We start from the raw sequence: 6,668 nt of genomic DNA, 5'->3' as shown, positions 1-6,668 counted from the left end.
GTTAATTTACTGGCATGTTAGCAATAAAACTTTATTTCCCAGCATGGAACAATCTGCACAAACCTTTTCCAACATTTACAATAGGCCACCTTCGCAGTGTCAAGCAGTTTGTACTGCAGATATAACATGTCTTCATTTCCCCATTCTGTGAGAGTCCATATCAAGGGATTATATACAAAGACAAAACTAATTTGGGATGACTGTGCTCAGCGTTGGGATTTTTTCCATTTCGGGTTGCAGAGTCTTATGTGCATGTTCTGTTCTGCGCTGTCTGAGCAAGTCAGGCCAAGTCCATTCATCCATCTAGTTTCTAAACCACTTCTTCCAATTCGGGGTCACGGGGGAGCTGGAGCCTATCCCAGCAAGCTACAGGCGCAAGGCAGGCTAGGCCTGAACGGGACACCAGTCCATCACAGGGCAGACACTCACACCAGGGCCAGAACCTACCAGCATGTTCCTGGTCTGTGGGACGAAACCAGATGAACATGGGGAGAACACACAAACAGCACCCCTATCAGTATTCCTGGTCTGGAACCAAACCCGGGGCCCCAGTGCTATGAGGCAGCAATACTAACCACTTCACCACCTTGCCACCCTCGGGCCCAGTCCGCTTTCTGAAATGAGCTGTCGGCCCTTGAAAGTTTATTACAGAAAACCATCTTGCTCGAGCAATAGTCTTTCCATCCTTTCACACCATACATTCACAACCTGCTTTGCTGGGTCAGGGGCCAATTCTGTGCTGAAAATAGATCTTGTCTGGGATATCATTTTAGTTACTTTTCTACTCAATGTTATGTCATTTTTCTGAGAGAGCCCATAGTGAACATACAGTAATAAAAATACAGCCCAGGTTGTGTGACTTTTTTACTTGTATTGTCCATGTTAGAAGCACCAGGACAGATTCATTAGCATTCCTGGCTTCAAATCTTCTATCTAAATTCTGTTGCAGAGGAGCCCTACTATGAATCTTTCAGACATTCTTCAGGTTCTCCTGAGTTGTGGGGCTCCATCAATAATTCTCATAGTTGTCTGAATGATCTGGGATCTCATTGACGCACAACACTAAGTATAGCTTCTAACCAATTCTTTGTGCGCTGCGTGTACCTCAATTGACGGTTATGGTGACTGGAAATGTTATCACCATTCCTTCGGGACATTATTTTTAAGTGAGTCTGAGAGAAGCTATTAAAAAAAGGCCCAGACAAAGATTGCTTGCTGCAGAGAGATTGCTTTACTGTTCAGCTGTAGGGCCACCTGCTGGGAAACCAAATTTACTCTCATTTCCCGAATATAAAATGATAGTTCGACCACGACCGATGATTGCTTATCAGAAAGTTGCGCTGGCTTTGTCACTCCGGTGATATACAGGTTACTTTTCTGCCACACTCCACTCCAATAAACAACTAAATTGCTGTAATCTGAGCTCAGTACATACAACTTCAGAATAGTTAATGTGATACACAGAATATTCTTCCAATGTGCCATGAAAGCAAAACACACAATTAGCAGGTGTCTCGTTAGTGTCACACCAACAGTCTGTGGATAAGAATTAATGTTAACAAGTTCACATGTAGACCATTAGTGGAGCTGGCAAATTGGATTCTTTTGAGTGTTGTACAAAGGGACAATAATAATGTGAACTGTGCTAGTACTTGCCAATTATACTTTCTTCTTTAAGCCAGCCAGTTTAGAATAGCCTAATACTATTTTACACCATTTCAAAGAGACTCACATCAAATGTCACCATGGTGAATCTTCTACTTTCTGCAGTGGACTGATAAAAGCTGAGGAACTCTTTAATATTTTTTTCTTTCTCTCTGAGAAAATAAATGTCTCTAAGAAAAGAAAACTTTTCTATTGCTGTTAGGCTGTCTCTCATAGGCTGCCTGGAATCAAAGAAAACCACTCTGAATATTTATGTGAACATATTTCAGAAACACCCCAAAAAACAGTCACTTAATTTTGGTCTTTGTTTTCCATGGTATCTGAAATTGTGACCACGTTCAAACACCAGAGATTAGACAATCTGTGATAGAGATATCTTGGGAATTAGAGAAAAAATGTGTGAGGAACATGACTAACATCTACACAAAGGAGAAAGGGGAGGATTGTTTCACTTTTTTGTTCCACAAAAGAAAACAGGGACATTTGGTATAAGAAAGCCACTGTAAAGATTTCCATCTCCTTGGGTTGATACAAGCAGTGTCTGACTCACATGCTTGATGGTATTTGAACAACAAGATAGATTCCTCTTCTCCATTCTGGGACCTCATGCATATCAGTCTTTGAATGTTTATTTAACTTCTGTATTTTAAAGTGCAGGGTAATCCGAGATATATATATTTGTTTTTTCTAGCACTTTTCCAGAGTCATTTAAAAAAAAGCTTAGTCTCCGAGCTGCACATGTGATATTTGTCCCAATTATAAAGACAGAGATATAGGCAGCTGCACCAGGAACCAAAAACTTCTCTTATTTCAGGAAGACAGGAAAAATATTTGAAATTAATTAAATTAATTGAATTAACCTTTACTGCCCCTAAGAACATTTGTCTTGCACATCAAGAGCTCATAAACATATAGCATACTGTATATGACAATACAACACAACAACAGTACAATACCATAATGTAGTGTAGTCTCTTTTCAGGAGCAAAACAGCATTAAGGACACAAATGCCTAAACAAGGACAAATAAGCTTGTGGTCTGTGTTCTGCAGAACATTTTCATTGTTTGAGAAAAGCCTATTAAGAACAAAATTGGAGATGATTTTGCCTTGGGTGAAAACAGCCTAATTAAATAGACACGAAAAAAAGATGAAAAGGCAGGTTATTGATTAATGCAATGTATTCTGCTTGGTGTATAATTGAATATAATATAATAATATAAAAATGTATTTTGATGTTAAAGTGGACTCTTCAGTTCCTAATTTTTTCTGTTTTGTTGCTGTGCATGTTCATGTCTATTGTTCTCCTCTCCAGATTCATGATTCATTATAACTGGGCACACGTGGCTCTTTGAGGAAACTTATAGCTAGATTTTCCTCTCCCCGCGGCTGGGAAGCCACACAACTAATCAAACACCTATTTTCCTCCTGCGTGCATGGATGTCCAAAGACCCGAGCCATCAAACACCTTCCTGCAAATACTCTTATTTTAATTTTCTTTGTTGACTGTATTGTCAGAGGGATCTAGCAGCCATCAGGACTGATCCTGGCCCTGTCTACATTGGCTGGCCAGCACTGCTTTGCGTGGAAGATGAAGCCACCCTGTCCTGATCAATAACATATTTGCACATGAAAATAGGTAATTCATGACTGCATTTTGCTGGCGTTCCTTCTTTAAGAAAGATACAGAGCCAGATCTTCAATGGATAATCTTCCCAGCATGTCCACGGCAACATGCTGCCAAATCCAATGCACCTACTTCATGGAAAGCCACAGGTACAGGTGGTGATGTGACAATGTTGCCATGAAGTACTTGTTGACAGTCTACTGTGCTGAGCCCTTCATTCTAATGCGCATGATGAATGAACATTTTCTCTGTCAAAGATTCAATTACCTGACCCCATTTTGCAGGGCCTAGAAAAAAGAATAATAATAAAAAAAACATTTGTGAGTCAATGTTGGAAAAAGATTCAGTCTGGCAATAATTTGTGTGCATAATAATATAGTCCATTTGTCCAGTGTCCTCATAGCAGACACGATGAATAGAGAATCCCTCAATCAAAAGGTGCAGTTTGCTTCAAGTCATTTCCTGCTTAAAAGGAAAAACAGACAATGGTAAAAAAAGGTTTTATGAGACGGAAAAGCCTGTTCTCTGATGTAGGAATCCATTCATCCAGTGATGACAGACAGCTGAGCAGACTACACTAGTGTGCCGTGTTTATGACTGAAAGTATAATAAGCACAGGCCCCCGTCACATTTCACATGAGGGATATAGTCATTAGCAAAACTTAAAATGCTCTTTCCCGTAGGCTTTCTTTAGCCAACAAAGCAAACTAAAAATGGCTTTCAAGGTTAGCGCAAATGCCATGGTAACAGAACAGCACAAAACAAGGATGAAACTCCCGCTCTCCTACCAATCTAAGGGGATGTGATGGTAAAAAAAAAACAAGAGCAGTGAGAGAACATTGTTTTTCAGACGCAGAAATATTTATTTCTTATCACTAATAGATTAATCACGTTTTTTGGCCCCTTTAAACAAAAATCAGCCCAGCCCAGGGGCAAACAATTCCCTTACTAGGTTGGACAGGTTAAGTTAGAGTACTTGCATCATTTGCAGCGTTAAGGTATTTGAGGTCCATGAAAAAAAAAATCCTCACATGGATTGTTTTTTAATAACTGATTTTTAATCAATCGGCCTCCAAAGGCAACACTCTGAAACTGCATTTCTTTTTCCGGGAAAAATGAATATTCAAGAGCCACAGCTCTCCCTGGACACATAAGCAGTATTGGAATTGAACAAAATTGTACATGTTGTGCCATTTACTTTCTTCACTCGTTACTCAGTCATCGCTGCAGCTTGTTATCATCTTATTTTTCTAACGCCAAATGAGTCACATCTAATACCCCAAGATAATTTAAAAGATGAACTTCAAAGGCTTCAGAGGTTTTATTTTACAGGCTGTTCTCTGCTTTTTTTATAGGCTCTACATACATATTTGCCTCAAAGCTCAAATTAGTCATGAAGAAAATAAATCAGATACTGTATTTAGATGGACAGCCTTTTGAATCATTATTCAGGACTTTGGTGTGTAAAAATATAGAGCAATAAGTCAAACAGACAACAAAAACTTCTGCTGTGCTTTCTTTCCTCTCCGAGTCTGCACGGCGATCACCGAAATGTGAAGGTCAGAGGTCCACGCCTTCACCTGACTTTGCCCTAAAATGTTTGATTAACCTGATCATCTGCAAAGGAGCACCTCTACTTTATACTAATTTATATTGAAAAGATTTTTTAAAACACCTGCCTGGGATAGACTGAACTAAGTTTAACTTTCGGAATCTAATACACTCTTTGGTCGTCACATTCACTTAGGAAAAAGCTAGTGAACCCTCACAGCATGGAAGTAAAAGCACTGCTCAGCAACCTAGAGCCTATCCTGGAAGCCTAGACGATAATGCAGAATCGCACCCTGGGACGGATGGCAGTCCGTCACAGGAAACTTGCACACAAGAGACCAAGAACAATGTAGGGATGCTAATTAATTAATTTTTGCAAAAAGCAGAGGACATGAAGGAAATTCATGTTCACAGAGGCAAAACATGGAAAATGCACACAGAACATGCCCCAGCTGGAAATCGAATCCTGGACATAAGAACCGTGAGGCAGGAGAGCTAACCAACACACGCCGTACCACCCCTGAAAAAAACATTTTTGTTCCCCGACACTAATCACTGGGAGCTTCGACCTCTCTGTGAAAAATGGTCTATAATAGCTTCTTCAGTACTGTAGCCTTTTTTCTAAAGTGCATTTTTCTCAGCACCTTGGATTCACAAGCTTATTATCCTTCTCTTTTCATATCTTTGCACCCAGCATTTTCCTGCCCCTTTCCCCTGTATGAACAACCTATAACTGCACATCTTTTGTCATTTTTTTCTCTGATGAGTCAATTGAGAACTGATGATGAGAAATGATTTCCATTGACAGTGATGGCCTGGAGGACCATTGAGTGAAGTATCTTGCTCAAAGGTACAGCAGCCTGTTGAGAGTCGAGAGCCCTACCCGCCACTTCATAACCACCTGGTCTTGCAATTATACTGGCTTGTCCGGGGATTCAGTGTAATTATTAAACTGATCTTTCCCGTTCCTCTGCTTCTCAGCCTTGCTTGGGGAGGTCTGAAACCTGAAACAAGATGCCCAGCCATGTTATAAAAGATGACACCCTGGCTTCATCAAGAAACAGCTGGATATGACAGCCTTTGGACAAAGTCAACTTCTTCAATAAAGAACAGCAGAATACAAAACAGAGGGAACGAGGATAAACTACATGGAAGTGTGTTAAAAACCCAGCAAGCATTTTGGGAATCAGGGAATCTGGGACAAGTCACCCAAACTGAGACTATGGTTTGCTTCAGGAAATAGATGGATTAGATACTTGAATCAGTTAGCTACTTACAGCCAAAGGGGCCAGATGTTTTTTTTTGTAACAGTTCATATGCTTCACTCCTCTCCCTTGTTGGTTTCCCCGAGACAGACGTACACACCTGGGGGCTGGATCTGAAGCACAGAGCCTGGATGGAATCATTAGCACCTGCACATTGACCTACAGGGGCAGAAAGCAGGAGGAAACAGCGACGACACTGGGATGCCGTCCCAGAGAATAAGGCAGTGGTGCCGATGAGCAATGGATTCCTTTTATCACGTTCCCATGCAAACAAGCCCCCTTTAGTGGGTTGCCAGGTGTGAGCTACAGAGTGATATGGCTGCTGGCGTGAAGGCATGGAAGCAGGGCCACCAACAATATCAGTCGTTCCCAAGGCCTTGTGATTTCAGTACTGTCCTCCTCCAGTAAATCTGATCTCCATGAGCAGTGGCCTGAGTTTTCAGCTGACCTGCTCAGCTGAAAACTCATGCCCTCCTCCCACAGTACATCCCCGCTGCAATCCTGTAAATTCATAAAGCTGCAGCTTGCAGATCTGTTGAGGTTCTCTTTAGTCTTGAAGCGC

Source organism: Atractosteus spatula, chromosome 11 (assembly GCF_055471065.1).
Source record: "Atractosteus spatula isolate fAtrSpa1 chromosome 11, fAtrSpa1.hap1, whole genome shotgun sequence".
NCBI classification, from domain to species: Eukaryota; Metazoa; Chordata; class Actinopteri; order Semionotiformes; family Lepisosteidae; genus Atractosteus; species Atractosteus spatula.
Note: the sequence above shows the minus strand (reverse complement) of the source record.